The sequence below is a fragment of the Crinia signifera genome, chromosome 3 (genome assembly GCF_055691185.1).
Source record: "Crinia signifera chromosome 3, ASM5569118v1, whole genome shotgun sequence".
Lineage (NCBI taxonomy): Eukaryota > Metazoa > Chordata > Amphibia > Anura > Myobatrachidae > Crinia > Crinia signifera.
Genome location: NC_139219.1, coordinates 264,218,402 through 264,238,984, shown reverse-complemented (window position 1 = coordinate 264,238,984; position 20,583 = coordinate 264,218,402). Strand labels below are relative to the sequence as shown.

The following is a 20,583-nucleotide window of genomic DNA, read 5'->3' as shown; positions in this document are numbered from 1 at the left end:
TCATCCCATAGAATGTCACCCAATATATCAATTAAATACGGTCCTATGGATTTATAATATGATTAGAGATTTAATAATATGATTACATTTTATTATCAGTTTCATTTATTGGGATGACATCATTTTAGTTATATTCTACAACAGTGGTGTCAAACTCATGGCCCTCCAGCTGTTGTGGAACTACACGTCCCAGCATCCCCTGCCACAGTTTTAGTCATCCATTATATAAAATCTGTGGCAGGGCATGCTGGGACGCATATTTCCACAACAGCTGGAGGGCCATGAGTTTGACACCACTGTTCTACAATATTGACTTCTATAATACCACTATAGACCATGCTTTGACTTCCTATTGAGTTTTTTAATGGGTGGCCTAATATAAAAGCTAGAACTATGATTTTTTGCTTTATATTGATCATAAAAAAGTTGAGCCTTTCATTTAATTTTTATCAGTTAACATGACGTACAGGATTATACTGAGGTCAATAAAATCTTGATCTATTTGCTGTCAGTATCTTTTCATCTTTGACTACATAATAGTGTAGTTTAAGTACAATAAAGGCCCACACACTGGGTGATGAACGGTTATGCGCGCTCCCGCATCATCGCCGCGAAAGCCGCTAATCTGCTGGTATTATCAGCAGATGTCCGGCTTTGTGGGCAGCTTTGCATAGTGCCGGACAGGGGAAAAGCGGCTCAGTGTGTATGCACTGAGCGGCTTTCCCCCCAGCGATGACAGCGGTCATTGCTGTCCATACACGCTGGCCATAATCGCTGTTAAGCCTAAAGTAGCTGTTTATATGTACTGTATGTGCTTTATATGCATGTTGATGCAAATTGTAACTTTACCATGTTCTCTAATCCCATTCATCTCAGTGCTTTGCAGTTGAAGACTACATTAAATCATTAGAAATCGTACTAGAGTTGACCCCGTGGGGCAAAAAAAAAGGCTACCTGCAAAAAGGACTGTTAAAAGGACTGTATTAAAGGGTGTTCTTTAATACAGTCCCTTGTTAACGAGGGACATCAACAATATGTATGAACATGTTGTCCAGCGAAGTGGAGGAGTGCAAAATCCCCCCTCCGGCGGTGTTCTCCCCTGGAGACCCCGACTGGTCTTTCTGGGCAAGCGCGAGATCTCACTAGTCATGCAAGATCTCAAGCGCTGCCTGGAGCCAGCAGCAGATTTAGCATTGTCCCTGCTGCAAGGATAGGATAACGCTAGCCCTGGGCTGGTGAGGTGGAAACAGCAGCTTTAATGAGCGATATATGCCTGACAGGCAGTCACACATCGCCCATGCCATAAACAGGAAGGGTATTCAATGGTTCAGCGGTGACAAGTAGCAAGCGGCGGACTGCCCCTACTGCACGTTAATTGCACAGTTAATACATTTAAAAAAAGTTAAATCCCACAGATACAGTAAGTAGCGTTTAGTTCAGTATATGCACTTAACGCTGGTTCATACATCCCCCCTCCCCCCTCACACTCCCCATTTGCCCAGGGTTCATTATTTTAGATCTACGATGTCTAGGTCTACAATCATAAGGTTGATAACTAATGTTGGACAGGGTCAAAAGGTCACCATGGTCAAAAGGTTGATTCTTGAAAAGGTTGACAATGGTCGACGTGATTTTTTCATGTTTTTTTGTTGACACCGTGTAAGTGTACCATGTTTCCTCGCATGGCTCGCTGCACTTGCCACACTTTGGGCACAATGCCTTGCTGCATATGGCACGCTATTGTATTCTAACTCTATGACAAGGCGGATGCTGAAGTATGAACAAGTTGTTTTTTATCAGAAAAACCATGAAAAACTCACGTCCGCATCTTTTTCCTTCGTCTTCACTTTAGATAGGTGTCTGGTGCTTCCTTTAATTACTTTTGGTAGTAAGTGGCATAGTTTCATATTTTATAGGTTTGTAAAGAGTCTCCTGTTATACCTTGCATGTCTAATGGTTTTTGTTGTTTTTTCAACTTTTCCAAGTTTAATTAACATTTCCAGAGAGATATCAGAAGTAACCTTTATTAAACAGTAATATGATATGCTCACAATATTTTTTTTTATTTCTGTGGGTAATTATGGCCAGGGAGAGCTGAAATGAAAGAAGCATCCATACAATTCAATAATTTATCAAGTGTTATGTGAGAAAATATTGCTAATGATCACTATGTCAGTGGTATCATCTGCATCAGGAATCCGCCAATTTTCTTCCATCTGAAACATGTCCAGCTGTGAAATCCTCATCAAGTATTCAAGAGAAAGCAAAAAGAGTTCAATTTCTTAATTAAATCTTTTCAAGTGATGCATCGGCTCTGCAGCCTTCTTTGACTATGAATAAATGGTTCCTTTCTACTGTTTTTTCCCCTTTATACAGTATATCTGAACCCAGTAGAATACAATGGCATACCGATTCTTCACTGACCCCATATATGATAGGAAACACCTTTTGAAAAAGCCACAGCAAGTGGTGAAACGCGTTTGGAAGTGACCTCCAGTATTGGACCCCCAACCTCTCTGATTGATTGATCCCTGCTCCTCACTGCCATCCATTTTGGGAACCCCCATACCCCCACCAAATTCGTTTGGACCCTCTCTGGAAATACCTCCAGGTGAGCTTCTCAACATCCAGCCACCTGTTTCAGAGGATCCGCTACCAATATTCCCCAAGTGGGACATTCCTGGCTACTGTGCCTCAAAACCATCTGACCCGGGACATTGATACCCCAACATCAGCTAGGGGTACACCCCAATGATTCCAAAAAAGAGACACTATAAATTGGGACTAATTGCCTAGTGTGGAACCTCCAGGTGCTCCCACCACTTAGTCACCTGTACCAAGATTTTGGTTCCCCAATACCATCCAGGGACCAAATCTAGAGGACCCACTGAGGCCTCCCCTCTTCCCCCTCTGGAAAGTGTTTCTTCCATTCCAATTACACCATCTGGATACAATACAGATTGCATATTCCTCCTGCAGCGGTTGGAAGCCCCGTTTCAACTAGAGAGGACCAATCAGACATCTATCAACCTTCATTCACAGACCCCTCCAGCGGCAGAAATATCCAGATTCCGCGTCATAGTGAGGACCTGTGATCTCAACCCTTTCCCCCCTAATTGGAGGAGTTACCAACAGAGTACCAGCCATTGGGCCAAGTGCACTTACCTGCCATTGGATTCAAAAATCTATGTCCATCCTGAGAGTGAGAATTTTATTTCCCCCCCCCCTTTTTTTTTTATCCCTTTATTTCATTATATTTCATTTTTTATGTAATTGTATATCTTAAATGTTTTTATATATAAAACCATCATAACCATTATCAGGTTTGTGTATTCCATCATTGTAGTACCAGCGCTGCTTCTCTTTCTTTTTCTCCATGATAGGAAACAGGAGTAGCTGAATGGCCATATCTTAGTACTGGTGTTTTCATCGTAATGTTATACCAGGCTGGCCAACAGCCATCGTGATTTGCTTACGACACTTGATTCAGATTTTCTTATGACATGCCTGATTCAGACCTGTTGGCTAGGCTGCATACAGTGAACAGATCAGTGCTGCCTTCCGCCCTGTGGAATGCCCATCCCCCCTCTGAAACCCACATCCCCTCACTAGCATGCTAGTGAGAGGATGTGTATGAGAACGCATCCCCTCGCATGCGCCGACCATCAAATGATTTCTCTCCTCTTTGGTAATAAAAATCAGAATTGACTTTTATTACTGTCAAAGATTGCTGAAAAGGGGGTGGTTGCTGAAGTCATGTGATGTCAGCCACCCGTCCTGAGCAGGCATCGGCCCCATGCGTTCCCAGGGGAACTCACAGCATTTTCGAGGGGCAGCCCAGAAAACAATGGGTGTTCCCCTGCTCCAGCCCCCTGTCCGCCCCCGCCCCCCCCCCCCCTCTGGAGCGAACAGCTCCCAGGGTTTGCACATGCGCATAAACGGATCACCATCGGATAAGGGGAATTCGGACCCAAACAAATGGGATCTGAATCAGCCTCATATTTCTCTCTTACACACATTGGCCATTATTCCGGTTCATTCGCAAAAGAAAATTCCTACTCAAATGGACAAAACCATGTGCACTGCAGGTGGGACAATTAGATGGACATGGACGCATCCCAAGAGATAGACAGCTGTGTTGTTACAATGTCTAGTAGATGAGTTATTTTATGGGTGGAGACTAGGCTTTCGTCTTTGGTGCAGTGTCTATGGGTTTTAGTTTAGTATATTTTGGGGGGACATCCGTTCTCTTTGTAGGGTTCTTCACTGCATGTGGGTAACGTTATCATAAAGTGTTTTGTATGCTCTTGTTTATTCAAATACCTGTTTATTAGCCATGTCCTCAAACCCACTCAATTATCCAAATTGCTTGTATTTAGGAGCCTATGTAACTACAATGACCGAGAACCATTAATGGCTAAGTCCCTTATTCCAATCTCCAAGCTAGTATATACTAAGGCACATGTACAAATCAAAATGAAACGGGTAGTGGAAGCACTGCGCTGAATTTATATAGTCACACCACGTATCAATTAACATGACCAATCAGTTAATATTTTAATTATATTAATATATAGATTATAATAATAATTTGTTATGGTGGTCACCACAAATTAAAATATGTGCATTACATACATAAAAATTCAATCACATTTACAAATCTCAAAATTTTGCAGACATGCATTTGAACTTAGGGCCTCATTCATAGATGGATGAAAAGTTCAATGCCGCATGCAGGCAGCATTACATTTCCATCTGATCTCTAGAAGGAGCATGCAGGAGATATTGGAGGTCATTCTGGTTGACTCGCAACTTTGCAGGTCATCTACACGCCGGCCTCCTCCAGCATGAACGGCCATCCGCACTGCGAATCTCCCCGCACGCGTGCGTATGGGTGTATTGCACAAACATCCATTCGCAGATTGCTGGTGATTTTTCTAGCACTCGCAGATCTAAATGCTTATAGGCACTTTCAAAACATCGCTCCCTTGTGCGAACGCGCAGGGGACCAATCAAATCATAATGAGGGCCATTGTTCCATGCAGACAGCCAACTGAGAAAGGCTCAGCTTGACTTGCCGGCCAATGGAAGCAAGGGCTTGGAGACCAGGAGGTCTGTATGGTGACATGGAGAACCTTGGTCCCCCTCCTTGAAAATGGTGGCGACATGCCCCAGTTTCTACAAATGCCCCCTCCCCACCCCCTTAATGCCACTGCCTGTCTTTGAAAATAGAAAGTGCATCTCTAAGTTTAATAAATTATGGTCTTGTTTCAAAACTCCTGTTACTGTATGCATTTGATGGTTCCTCAAAAAACTTTCCACCTGCTCCTTAGGTTTATGATTTGCCTAGGTTACTCTGTCAGCTCATGCCGCCTTATTATTATTATTATTATTATTATTATTATTATTATTAATATGTATACTTTCAGTGATCATGTTTGATTCAGTGACATTTCTTCTTATTTGTTTCTGGTATATTTTTATGTATGTACTGTTTTGCACTCATTTCATGATGCTGATGCATGCATATGCTCTTTTGCTCACTATTTTCTATATTCCTTTTTTGTTAGTGTTTCTTTGGTGCGTGTTTGCCTTTTTCTTTGAACTTTGAAAATTTGCAAAATTAACAAAAATACTTGATTAAAAAAAAAGTTACTGTAGGGCCCTTGAGTGTGGGAAAAATAGTTATTTTTGGGATAAAAATTATGTGTGGTTTGGGGGAAACATTATTTTCTCCTGCCAAGAGCAGTGGTTCCCAACCCTGGTCCTCAAGTACCCCCATCAGTTCACATTTTCCAGGTCACCCGGCAGGTGCACTCTTTATTAATACACATTTTATCCAAAGGTGGAGCTAATTATTTCACCTGTGATTCTGTGTGGAGACATAGAAAACGTGCACTGTTGCCCCAACCCTGTTCCTACTTGAGGACCAGTGTTGGGAACCACTGACCTAGATATACTTTATATACAACTTTCTCATTATTTTCTTGATCCATGTACAAATTCAGATTCTACTATGCCTGAAAAATATGTTCTTCATGCTTTATATAAGTTTATACCAGACGCTCGCTTGTACATGTGCCGACGTCCATCAGCACATGTGCAGTACCACGGCTGAGAGGGCTAAGAAGGAAATAAAGTGATAGCAATACTTCAATGTGGTCAGTGATTGGCCCCTGTTGGAGCCCCTGTCCCAGTGACTCACCAATGTTCCATCTGGGAGCAGAAAGGTTCCTTATTGCCACTAATTGCAGCAATAAGGGATCTTGATTTTCAGGGTCTGTCCACACATAATAATATATAGAGCCCTAAAAGTGTTTTTTTTACTAAGAAGTGCACTTTCTTCAACAACTTCTGCTCTCCATTTTTTTTTTCATTTTAAGGTATACAGTAGCAGAAACTGTAGCTCACTATGGGCCTGATTCGGAGTTGATCGCTTGCAATTTTTCCGATTATCAAGTTGCATGCGCAGCCACAAAAAGTGACACAATACCTGAGCACTATAGGTGCCCATACACGGTATTAAACAGTATTTCCATTAGTTTTTAACTAGTACCCCTTTCACATCGCACTTTTAAAACGGTATATTGCCGTTTTTTTCCCTTTTTAAAACGTTTAAGCCTGCACTGTGAATGCACCACAGACGATTTACCGTTTAAAGTTAACTGGCATTTCGAACCGTGTAAAAAGCAGAGTCCTACACGGTTCCTTGCCGTTTTTTCTGCAATGTGAATGTGTACAGTTTGTCTGAAACGGTATTTCAGGCAAACAACACAAGCTAGAGAGCACTGATAGGCTGTCCCCTGCGTGGTGTCACTGCCCAGAACCAGGAAGTAAACTGTAGGGAGATAATTGGAAGCGTGCACACCTGCTTTTAAAGTGCTGTGAACTGAATTGAAGTGATTACACCTGTGTTTTGGGAAACGATGTCTAATTGGACCGATGCTGAGGTGAGGGAGCTGCTGAGAATCAGAGGTGAGGAGGAGATAGCACGGCAAATAACGGGTACAGTGAAGGACACCCAAATTTATAAGAACATTGCAGACATGTTGGCTGCTGCAGGCTATGTCAGAACCACATCACAAATTATTAATAAGGTCAAGGCCCTTAAACGAAAATTCCACAAGGTTATGGACCACAACCGTAACCACAGTGGTGCAGCTCGCATGTCTTGGCGTTACATGGAGCAATGCATGGCAGCCTTTGGTCATTCGGCACTTGCCAGCCCGGTGGCATTGTGTTCAAGTATGGCAGCGGTACAACACAGCCAAGCAGCAGGCGCACAATGCTCACAGTCTGAGTCGACACTGACAGCGTCAGAATTATCTCAGCCGTGTTCTTCTCAAACACCCATACCCGCACCTGTCCTGCCAATACAGTCACCGCCGGCATCAAGCTCAATGTATGATGAGCAAGTCCCGCCTCCACCAACGATTGTGCCTGAGACTCCAGAAATTGTGGAAGAATCGCAGCCTCCGGTTGTGCCCGTGGAGTCGACTCCGCTACGCGGTAATTGTAAGTACAACTGTTCATTACTGCTTGGTTCAAGAAAGATGATTGTCAGTCATTCGGTCGACATCATCGGGTCGACATAGTGGAAGTTTAATAGTGTTGTAGTTCACCAAGTGTTGATGCTCACATGGGTAGTAGTCGACACATGCATTAAGTCGGTGGACATGGGTTATGCCCAAAGTGAATGGGTCATCAGGTTTTTTAATATATTAAAATCCTCCACTTTACATGTGTCGACCAAGGCCCTTGGGGACTGGTATTGTTTGTTTGTTACACCATCATGTCTGCCATACCAGAAGGTCAACAGGTGTATAGGTCGACACGTACCATGTCGGCACATATCCAAACCATACCAAAAAAAAAAAAAACCTGGGTTTTGTTGGATAAGCTTTTAGTAAATGAGCAAATAGCCATTGTGTAGGGTGGACTTCTGTATTGTGTAGATGCAGATGTAGATGTAGGGATGCAAAAGGCCACAGTTTGGACAGGGCTGGCCGAGCATTAATATTGTACCTTTTATTCAGATCTGATTGCTGTACAAATTTGTTATGTCAACTGTGTCATCATTTTGTGCCCGCAGTATACAATGTTCCCCTACGAAGAATCCGCCCAAATCGTACTGAGCAAGCGGCCAGGGTGATGACCACAGTGCTGGCAGAGCGACTTGACGCCATGGATGCTGCCATGGCAGAGCGTGAGGAGGCGCGCCTTGATAGATGTATGGCGGCTCAGCAGGAGTTAAACCAAGCCTTTCTCGCACAGTTACATGAAGATACAGAGAACAGCGAAAGGCAAACTCAGCAATTCCAGCTACATTTATTAAGACAGATGCAGGATTTCTCTGTCAATCAACAACGTGAAATGCAGGCATTCGCAGTCGCCGAAAGTAGTAGTAGTAGTAGTACGTTTATTTATAAGGCGCCACAAAGTGTCCGCAGCGCCGTACATAGCAAACAACAAAAAAAAAAAAAAATTACAAGGTAACGTACAGGGTGTGTAGAAAGATACAGTATAAATAGGGGTATAGCTGGTAGAACTAAAATCAGCATCAGTTCAGAAGTAGGTGTCTAAATAGTCAAGGAGACCGAAGATGAAGTAGAGGAAGGGAAGAACAGGACAGGAGCACAGGTGAGGTAATGAGGTAGGGTGAGTACGTGAGGAAGGAGGGCCCTGCTCATAAGAGTTAACATGCTAAAAATAGGTGGGTGGACGAACGAAATACAATAGGATAAGTAGGAACGGAGGGGAACGGAGGCAGGATAGGAGGATCAAAAGAGGTTAGGAGGAGGGATAGGCTAGTCGAAAAAAGTGGGTTTTGAGGGAGCGCTTGAAGGAGGTAAGGGAATCAGATAGCCTGATGGGTGGCGGGAGGTTGTTCCAGTGCAGGGGGGCAGCACGAGAGAAATGAAAGGAGAGAATTACAATCCTTTATAGTCTCAGCTTTAGAGCGTTTTATGCCTGTACCAGAACGCTCACACACAATGCCCCCTCCACACTTCTCCCATTACGGCCAACCCTCATTGCATGAACATAGTCAGGCACCTACCTTCCAAAGTCAGTTTCCGCCATATAGTCACGCTCCACCATCATACCCACCGCATCACCAACCCCTACCTGAATCTGTACAGCATACACATTCCCACCCTACCCAAACCCACCCCCTCCCCCCACCAGAAACTATTCATCCTCCACGGGATGATGACACAACTCCACCGCAGGATTCCATTTTGACCCATTTGGGTTAGTTGATTGATGTTTTTCGGTGTGCATATTACTGCAGTTTGAAGCCAGTGTTACATTTTATATATTCACCCAGTTGTTATTCAGATGTGATTTTACTGTTAATCACAGATTTCTACATTGTTACTATATAAAAAATTTAATTTACTACTATAAAATTTATTGTCTCCACATCATTGCAAATACTGAATGCACGTAAACATTTGAAAAGTTTTATTGAAATACAAAATACAGAAAACAGGAATGGTAAACAAAAATCAATGCAGCAAAGCGTCAATATTTGCAACTATGGCTGTCCTCATCTGCTTAGCTGTGGCTGAACGTTCACCGTTGTAAGAGTCACAGTCAGGTACGGGATAGGACGACATGTCCACATTGGCCCACTCAGGAAGGAATTCCTCCCTCTTGAACTCACACAAATTGTGTAGGATACAGCAGGCCGCAACGATTTGTGGGATATTTTCAAGGGTAACATCATTACGCTTCATGAGACAGCGCCATCGTCCTTTCAGCCGTCCAAACGCATTCTCCACTACCATTCACGCTGAGCTCAGGGTGTGAGAATACTCAATTTGGGTTTGGGTCAATGTAGCATGTTGGGTGTAGCCCTTCATGAGCCATCGTCTTAAGGGGTAGGCTGCATCTCCAATTATATGCACTGGAATTTCGATCCCATCGACAAATTTTGACTTCTAAAGGAAAGAAAAAAAGGGACATTATAGGTAATTTGGAAAATGCACAGCATCACACTTTTCCGTAAGGGACAGTGGCATGGTATGTATATACACTGTCCGTTACGGCAATTGCTGTTGCCTTCCGGGTTGGTGTGTGATGTTTAGTTTCTAGCACAGGTCACAGTTGCATTTCATTGCTCATATACAGACAAGACTGTGCTAGATCCAATACAGCAAACAGCGAGCCTTAACATAGGCAAGTGCTTGGACACGTTAAGATGACTTATGTGATAAGGAACATTAATGATTGCCATCACCTGTTTTGAAACTCATTTCTATTCAATGCGCAGGTCGTGAAAAATGTATGTCAACCTAATTACTGGCAACCAAGTAGCTGTTGACTAAGCCCCGCCCCCTCATGCCCTACATTATTGTCATTAGCTGTGTGTAAAACTACGAACAAAGAAGAACAAACACACGGCTGAGGACAATAATACTGCGGCGCACTTTGAACCTGAAACTCTATATATATATATATATATATATATATATATATATATATATATATATATATATATATATATATATATGTATATATATTCCGGAACAGCCTTTGCCTTTCTTCTTTGCAGTGTACAAGTTTACTTACCTCTCTAGGAAAAAGCCATCCGCCTTGTTTCTCCTCAGCAACACGATATATGTCCGAGTTGGCTAGAACACGGGCATCATGTGATCGTCCGGGCCACCCAATGAATACATCAGTGAAGCTATAAAGAAACAACGATTTATTGTAAATTTAAACATGTTTGGAATGCTTGACGAACTACACTCTCCTTCCAGATGAATATTCACATTTGCGTCACTTCCCTGGTAATGGATAATTGCCATCACCTGTGTGGAAACATTAAGAAATACTTTGCTCCACACAGGTGAGTGCAATCAAGCATTACCAGTGACCTCCACCAACAGAGCAAATTCATCCGGAAGGAGAGGATCCATAGGCAAGTCAGACAGTCAGCAGAGGCCAAAAACATTTCACCCCTTCCACAACCACCGAAACACCCAAAAACATTCTTACCAATACTTATGATCAACGACTGCCTGTAATATTATGGAATGCCAGCCCTTGCGATTATGGTAATCCACCGCACTATCATGAGGCGCAATTATCGGGATGTGGGTCCCATCTATAGCTCCGGCACATTGGGGATATCCACGAGAGACAAAGCCATTAATGGTCTCATCCAACCGTTCACCTTGAGGTAGGTGAATAAACCTAGCATACAGGATGTCCAGCAATGCACGGGTGACTTCATGGACAATATTGCACACTGTAGAGAGGCCTACTCCAAATAAACACGATATTGATCGATATTCGCCAGGAGTGGCGTACCACCACAGTGCTATTGCAAGCCTCCTGCTTGGCTCTATCGGTCGCCGAAAATTGGTTGCAGATCGACGTAGGGATGGTGTCAGCAGGTCCAGAAGATATATGAATGTGTCACGCGACATTCTGAAGTGCGCCTTCCACTGCACATCTTCAAAGTTCATCACACTTCGCATAAAGACTTCACCGCTTGGACGTTGATGCGACCATAAACTTCGCTCGGTCGACACACTGACCCGTATGATGGTCTGCATCATCGCAGCTAAATAAGACCGCCTCCTGCGGTGGTGTTCTCGCTGCGATAGGTTTGTATCGTGCAAATAATTCTGCAAGTTCCTCTGACTCTCTGTCAAGTAATGCAGTCTCCTCCTCCTCCTCAATCTGCGGTTAAGCAAGCAGCACAATGTCAGGAGCTGCAACAGCCTCTCACAGGCTGAATCAAGCAGCAGTACAGCAGATGTTATCACAAATACAGCAGAGACATGTGCTCTGTCCGCCATGATTGCTGCACTGATCAGAGCAGCCCCCACCCCCTCCTTTTTATGCTGTTAAAACGTCATAGGTGTGGGCCAGTATGCACTGAACAAAAGGGCCATTTTTAATGACAGGCAATGGTCACACTCTGCCTTGAAACGTGTTCTGAATGAAACGTTTCAACTGCAATGTGAATGACACTTAACCGGTATTTAAAACGGTAATCTGAGGCACTATTAAGGCTCTGACCCGTTTTAATTACCGTTTTAAAATACCGGTTTTTAAAACGTGTCTGTGATGTGAAAGTGGTATAGATTGCATCGCTTGCATACAAATAGCATGTAATGCGATTCAAAGCTAGTTCAAAACGCACAGGCTGCATAGACTTGTGCTGTGCGATAAGATGCCCGCGGAAGTGCGCATCGCACAGCACCCTCGCACAGTGTATGGGCACCTTATGTACTTGCAGTTTGGTCGCAGTAGTCTCAGTTTGATTGACAGGAAGCTGGTGATTCTGGATGGAAATATGATATTTTCTGCGTGTGGTGTAATAATGCAGTTGTGCCCATATATTACTTGATTTTTGTCCCTAACAAACAGATTGGACAGATAAATCTTTAGGTGTGTACCCAGTTTTAGAGATTACCTCATCTCCTAGCACTGTCACTGCTCATTTGACTTGTGCGATGAGGTCACAACCCAGCAACAAGCCGGGTCCTGTCAGCACTCTAAAAGGTGTCTCAGCCAGGTTACACTCAGTTTGGAACCCTATACAAAGTCCTGGGTTCAACTCAGCATTTCAATGTATAGAGAGTATAATACTGTAGATAGTATTGCTGTAATACTCTACCGTATTACTGTACCGTGAGGGATTCAGAGGCATTCAATTAATCAGAAGCAACTCCAAGTTATCATCATCATTAGTTTCATTTTGTACCAGGAGAAACCCCGCAAGTGTTCCGCCTCCAGACAGGCAAACACGCATGTTCCTTTTGGTCCGCTTTCCCATGACCATGTCTTTATTGTACTTTGGCCATGCTTACATCCCTCCCACCTACTCCTGTCCAATCATGTTTGGCGCAAGGAGGCTCAGATAACCTGACCAAGGAAGCAGGGGCGTAGCTAAAGGTTCATGGGCCCTGGTGCGAACGGTCAGCTTGGGGCCCCCCTACATACAACAAAATTAAAATCTCGCCGCACAGTGATGCCAATTACACAATAAGCCCCACACCGTGATGCCCATTACACCGCACACCATGATGCCCATTACGCTGCACACCGTTATGTCAATTACACAATACGCTGCACACCATGATGCCCATTACACCACACACCCTGATGCCAATTACACAATACGCTGCACACCGTGATGCCCATTACACCGCACACCATGATGCCCATTACGCCGCACACTGTGATGGTAATTATTTAATACACAATACTCCCCATACCATAATGCTGCCCATTACACCCCACACCATGATGCCCATTACACTCACCTATGCCCCCATAGTGCCAGACATTGATATTGTGTGCCCCGGCCCCACAGTGCCAGATATGCCCCCAAAGTGCCAGACATATACCCAACACCATGATGCCCATTACACTCACATATGCCCCCATAGTGCCAGACACTGATACTGTATGCCCCCGCCCCACAGTGCCAGATATGATATGCCCCCCACACAGTGCCAGACATATACCCGACACCATGATGCCCATTGGGCCATTACACTCACATATGCCCCATAGTGCCAGACAGACACTGATATCATACTGTATGCCCCCACAGTGCCAGAAGCCTCACCTGCTGCAGTGACCACTGCTTCCCTTAGTCCTCCTTTACTGATCCCTTCTATCCAGCATCATATACTGGCCAATACTTCCACCAGTACTCTTCTACTGACCCCTGCTTTCCCTAATCTACCTCTACTGACCACTGATTACCTTAGTACTGCTCTACTGACTCCATCTATCCTGCATCATCCAGCGCCCCCCCTCCCCTTCGAGTGACGTCACAGGCTGCCTGCGCGCCCAAACAAGGTGGTCCCTCCCTCCGTCCCCTGGGGTGGCCAATCCCCACAATCGGCCGCCAGCCGCCCAGCCTCCCTTAGCAATGCGCCCGGGCCGCACCGCACCGCACACACAGCAGGGGGAGAGGGGGGCGGGTCGGCATAGCATGATGCGCAGTGCGCATCATGCTATGCCGACCCGCCCCCCTCTCCCCCTGTGTGTGCGGTGCGGCCCGGGTGCTCAACTGACATCATGCTGAGTGAGTGTGTTGCATGCTGAGACTTGTAGTCCCCCCCCCCTCCCGGTCTGTGCGCCGCCGCAGTCGCACACTGAGAGTGACTGACAGCCAGGGACGGGACAGATAACACTGGCCAACTCAGAGCTCTGGGTGTCACCCCAGAGACTGGTGACACCCGGTGCGGCCCGCACCCCCCGCACCTGGCTAGTAACGCCACTGGTCTTGTGGTCCGCGGCCCATCCAGAGGGGGACCTGCTGCCATCGGCCCCCCTGGCTCAGGGGCCCGGTTGCAGGTGCGACCGCTGCGACCCCTGTAGCTACGCCACTGCAAGGAAGCATAGTGATGCACAGTTGAAAATCATAAAGAGAAAAGGGATCAAATTGCATTATCACACAACTGCACATGAGCCCCACAGTGATAACTTGCAAAGTATTTGTTTATATTGCATTTTTCTATTTGAATAAATGCATATTTTCTGTGAAAGAATTCACGTCGGAATGTTCTCATTTCTCATAGCTTCTTCAAGGTTAATTCTTAGTAATTATGTTGTTATGGATAACAAGAAAAAACTCATTTTCATGTGTCTAAGAAAAGTAACGATTGATGGTGAGTTAAGTATTTGACCTTTCAAGCGCTTTTATCGGCTTTTATAAGTTACTAGAGAGGTATTCATTTAGCAATAATCAGTCAAGCAGGAGCTTTCATTTTTTCAATACCCAGCCTGCATAGCTAACATTTTCATTTATAAGATGAATATTTATGCATGTGTAGGTGTGGGCTGTAACTGAGCGTATCCCAGCACTTTCCCTCTGGTCTGATGTCTGTGGTCTGCGCGATATTCAATTGTTTCACACCAGCATTTCATGTTGCTACCCCGTGAGCTGAAATGCACGAAAGCGTTGCTAATCCTGCCTATAATGAGCGTGATATGCGCAAAAAATACATCAATGGAATATAGCCCTACGTTCTATCATTTTAGACTTGAAATCGGGCATGATATAACAATTGAATACCACCCACTGGGTCTAATCCAGAGTTGTACACAATGCGATACATACAGGGTTGGGCAATTATCATCCCAGTGTGTATTTATCATGGTCGCAAAGAATGGTTGACAGCAGTGCCATCGAGAGGGGGGGTGGAGTGGGTACTTTTTACCCAGGCTTGCGCTCCACTTCCCCTCTGCAGAGAGCAGGGTAGTAGGAGTACAGAGGACAGCCTCTCTTCCCTGCTCAGCACATGCAGCTCAGTGCTGTGTGGTAAGCAGGGGAGAGAGGCAGCTGCAGTCTGTCCCTTCTCTCCCTAAGCTAGTGTCTTACCCACCGGACAGTGGGCTGCTGGCACACAGTCCGCACCACCAGAAAATGTATTTATTTATTTTTGTGTGACCATGCCTCCTACTGTTGACCACGCCTCCTAGCATTGGCCATATCCCCTACTGTTGGCCACACCCCTTTTTACCAGGGCCCAGCGGCAATGGGAAATGGGAAATTGCAACCTCCTGGTGCTCTACTTGGGAGGCCAGCAAACAGAGACACAGTGGCACGCGACAATGCTACTCCCATGCGCATTGTGGCCACGCCCCTTCTCATTCGAGCCTCTGTGACACATTTGACAATTAGACTCTCGGGATATTTCAGTGCCCTATTATGTCCCTGTCTGCAGGACATTGTCCTTGTCTAGTCTAGTCATATGTGGCTGCATCTTTTTGCTAATGCTGCTACAAAGTCCTTCTACCTGGTGTAAATATTATCATTTAAAAAATGCATTTGATTTTTGAGAATTGTAGCCCCTCCTTACCTACCAGTAATCATCCAGGAATGCCACTTACTGTTCTGATGCTATGGGATCAATTTACTAAGATGGGTGTTCTATTGCAGACGGGATGTTGTCCAATCAGATTATATCTATAAATTTAAGAAGGTGCTAAATAAATTAGTAGAATCTGATTGATTGCTATGGGCAACATCCCATTTTCAATAGAACTACCATCTGAGTATATATACCCATATGTGTCCAAATCTGTACTGCAACTAAAGGCCCATACACACTGGTCAATTTTGCCCACAGCGCCGGTAACCGCCAGATCCCCTGCGCTGGCGGACACCGGCGGAGAGGCGTTCCATCTGCATGAGACGCACAAGCGTCTCGCACGCTTGTGCGTCTAAGTAATTCTTGCGCCAGGGTACGGCAACCCTGCCCGTGTCCGCTTCAGGGGGACAGGGTTAGGGGTTTGGGCGCATATGCATCTCGTGCACAATAAAGGACGCATTTGCCAGTGCTCCATGTTACATACTACCAAATGCCTCCTTTTCAAACCCCCACTATCCACGCCAGCCCGGTCCTAGAAACTCTAAAAACAGTCATTCTTCACTTTCTGCTTTCACTTCAAATGCAGCTGCATCAAAATTTGTGTCGGATAGTTTGTCGGCCGTTGGGACCAGAGTTATTGCATGTAAAATGCGCGCATGATGGTACCCCGTCTGCTCAAGTTGTGTGTTGCACGCGTGCCAAAAGTCTGAGTATATGGTGGTACCCGGATCAATATGCATAAAGAGAACATTCACACCTGGCATATGATACATCTAAAACAGTAATAACGACATGAGTGAACTGGCAACTGGATTTTAGTGAACAATAAAGAAGAAAAAAAAACAATGAACAAGTCCTAGAAACTATAAAAACAGTCATTTTTCACTTTCTGCTTTCACTTCAAATGCAGCTGCGTCAACATTTGTGTCGGATAGTTTGTCAGCCGTTGGGACCAGAGTTAGTGTATGTAAAATGTGCGCATGATGGTACCCCGTCTGCTCAAGTTGTGTGTTGTACATGTGCCAAAAGTCTGAGTATATGGTGGTACCCTGATCAATATGCATCTGGATGGCGGACATCAGGGTGCTGGCAATCACGGCTGGCCACTGGTGTTATGAAACATTCACCTGTCTCGCAGGATATGCCACCAAAGAGCCACTGCTGAGGCAGGACGCGTCCAATATAATTTTTGCGCTGGACAAATAAACTTTCATCTACCTCAACAATTTTGCCAGGTCCGCCAATCCGGTGTTGGGGCTGCGACATCAAATTGAGGGTACACACCTCCCGCATCCTGCTGTTTTTTTGGAATCACAAAATTTACTGCTTGTCAGCTCCTCCGACCAAGAAAATATGAAGCGCAGAAGGGTCATAAATGTCAGGTGACATCCGCGAATCCATTGTGCGGCCCAGAGACTGACCTTCTTGCTGCAGGTTCTTATGTGGCAGCGCCACATCTGCTCCTTTACATTAAGCCTCATATGACGCCCGTTGACACAGGTCTGTGTCTCTGGCAGCAAGTGGTGGTGTTGTAAAAACTCCACCGACGACTCCTACGTCTGCGGCAAGTTAAAGATTGTTAATGCTTCGGCAGCCATAACTGACACAATGTAATAAGTGGTGACAGAATGCTGACTGTATATGCTAACTGTGTAATGCTGACTGACTACGCTAACTACATAAGCTCCGGCTAGCTGCGAACATACTGACAATGCTGACTGCACACTAACTGCGTAACGCTGACTGACTACGCTAACTACGTAAGCTCCGGCTAGCCACTCTGCGGGACGCTGATTATGACAGGGACGGTGACTACGCTAACTTCGCTGGCCATGGGAACACTATGCTTATTCTGACAGGGACACTACGCTGACTACGTATCTGCTGCCATGAAACTACACAAGTATCGCAATTTTTCCCAAGTTGGACAACTTTCCATAGCAGGACTCTATGGAAAGCTGTTCACCACCCCATTGATCACCTGCTGGTAATACCAGCTGATGAGTGATGGCCACCGGCAATGAAGCTGGCCCGTGTACACTAGCTGAAAGCAGCTCAAACTACAAATAGTTTTTGTGCTGTGCGAGGTGATGTGTGCGGGAGCATGCATAGCACCCGTTAAATTGTACCGGTTATGGGCACCTTTTGAAAGCATGTGTCTTTTGCTGCTCTGATGTGTCTTATTTTTTGCCTCTACAATACTTCTACTAACATACAAACATAAGACTACTGTATGCAACATACATGTATTCACTTGTCTCAAAATATTCCCCAAATCAACTACAAAATCTGCATCTCTTATCCACACGTCTGAAGTATGTTCTCATTTATCTTTTAGGACTTTCATCTATCCACATTCCCTAAAAAAAAAACTTTGACAAATTTAGAGTCTGCCTCTTAGACTCCTTAAGCTATTCTTCCTGGTTAGCTCCACTCTGTTCGGATTTATTTCATCAACCGCCTGACCCCAGGCCAGCATTGCTGTATGACTGGATGTATAGCTCTCCAAGCACTTTTTACCTACTGTATGAAATCTGGCTGGATCCGATCTGCAATATGCAACGCTCAAACTCTTGTTTGCAACTCCTAATTGCCTTTATATTGTGACCGTTAGAGCAGGGCCCTCTGACCTCTGTCTGCTATTACTTAGTCTAGTTTTATTATCGTTTTTCTAATTGTAAAGCATGACAGAGGGTGCAGGCGCTATACTGTAGAAGAACATTTTTATAATTAGATAATACTAATAATCCTTTTGTCAAATAGTGTTCTCAAAAGAGATGTGTTGATGCCACAGCAGATGCCATTTACTATGGGGAAGCCCCACGTTTACTCTCACACCAGCTGGGAATATATGTGCAATTGCTTGATCTCTACAGTGGGATATTGTAGAAGTATTAACTGGAATAATCGCACCAAGTGCCAGACTCTAGAGACATCAGGCTAGATCTGCAGTGGTTAGAAAACTGAGGTATTGACAATCTTACAAAAAGCTCTAAGGGGATGCCACAACTATTAAGATTGCCTCAAAAGTCAGTCACTCAGTCTTACTATGGCATTCTAATTATTGTACAATTAAATTGTACATTAAGACTTATCTTTCGCCTCTACAAAAGCTATAGTTGGATGTTCTAGAGGAGTGCTAAACTGTCAGAACTGTTATATCTTGGCAAGCAAGGTTACAGCATCACTGGCCTATCACCCAGCCACATTTCAGCATTGGAACCAATGACCTCCTGCCCGGGACACACATATACCAGGAAGTTACAGGTGCTGCTAATCAGCCATATTTATATGGTCAAAAAGCATGTGGTTAGCATTGACTAAAGGGCACCACATCAAAATGTCAACAAAAGTTTTTCATTATTTTTTTCTTCAGTTTTTCATACTTTACCTTCCACGTGGACTCTGATTGGGTCCAGTAAAGTGTTCTGAGAGCAGTGGTAGCAGAGCAAGGAACCTGGCTCAAAACCTAGCAAACAAAGTGAGCCACATTCTACACTAATTAGGGGTCCAGGTGTTGACATTTCCCACAAAAAAATAAAAATAAAACAGAAAACCTAATTTGAGCTAATCATGTGACAACCTTTTTTCACATTGACCTTTTGACAGTATTGACCTCGTTCATGTCAACCTTTTGCCTGTTGGCCTTTTGGGGTCGACCTATTGATTGTCTATCTAGGCACTGTAGACTTTTAATCTGGATCCTTTGATTTATCTTGATACAAATTTGCTACACTGTAACTATTATTGACCTGTTTTACACGGTGACTTTTGCAACATTTGTTTAATTTAAAATCCACTGGATTTTAATAATGATGTTTGTATTTTTAAGAGTGCCACTGCTAATTTGGGATAATGTGATAATAAGTATTCTGAATCCTGTGTACCAATAACAATGAATAACTTTAACTGTTGATCTTTACATCAGTCACTCTGTGTTATATACTGGCTACGTCAGCGCAGTTTCAATCTTCCTAGGGATATTAACAGAGAAGATAATTGTTATATACTCCATTAACCCTTAATAGCGGGGATAGCTAAATTATGCAGAAATGATCATTCCTGCATGAATTCAGTAGACATTTGCTTGCTGAATAGGCCACTTTATAACTTATGGAAACCACATGACGTCATGTACTAAATATATATATATATATATATATATATAAATAAATCATACCCTTTTGCTGCGTAACCTAGTCCTGAGACTGCTCCTCCACCCCCCTGTCTCATGCCTTGACCATCGCTGCTTGCTTACATCCTGCTTAAGCCACTCCCACTAGCTGCACTTCATTTGATCTGTCTGTCCCCTAGATTGTTAGCTCCTCTGAGCAGGGCCCTCTTCCCTCCTGTTTTCAAACCCCTCTTCTCATATTTCACTTACAGCTCTCCCCTACTCAGGGACCATCCTTGTCCACATACTCTCCAGATGGCTGTGGCTCATCTCTATTTATGGCCGCCTGCCCCTAGTAGTACGTTGATTACTTCTTTGCTACTCACATCTAAGCTGTACTATGGGGGGTTATTCTGATTCACTCGGAAAGGCACAATCACTCTCTAATGGACAAAACCATATGCACTGCAGGTGGGGCATATGTAACATGTGCAGAGAGTTAGATTTAGGTGTTTTATTGTTTCTGTGCAGAGTAAACACTGGCTGCTTAATTGTTACACTGCAATATAAATATCAGTTTGAAGTACACCCCCACCCAAATCTAACTCTCTCTGCACA

The 20,583-nt window shown here is 44.3% G+C and overlaps 1 protein-coding gene across 4 annotated transcripts in view; it reads left to right on the top strand.

Moving 5' to 3' along the window:
• Nucleotides 1-20,583, top strand: part of SLC9A9 (solute carrier family 9 member A9) — a 690,054-nt gene that overhangs the window by 259,705 nt on the left and 409,766 nt on the right. The gene's annotated exons all lie outside the window — the stretch shown is intronic.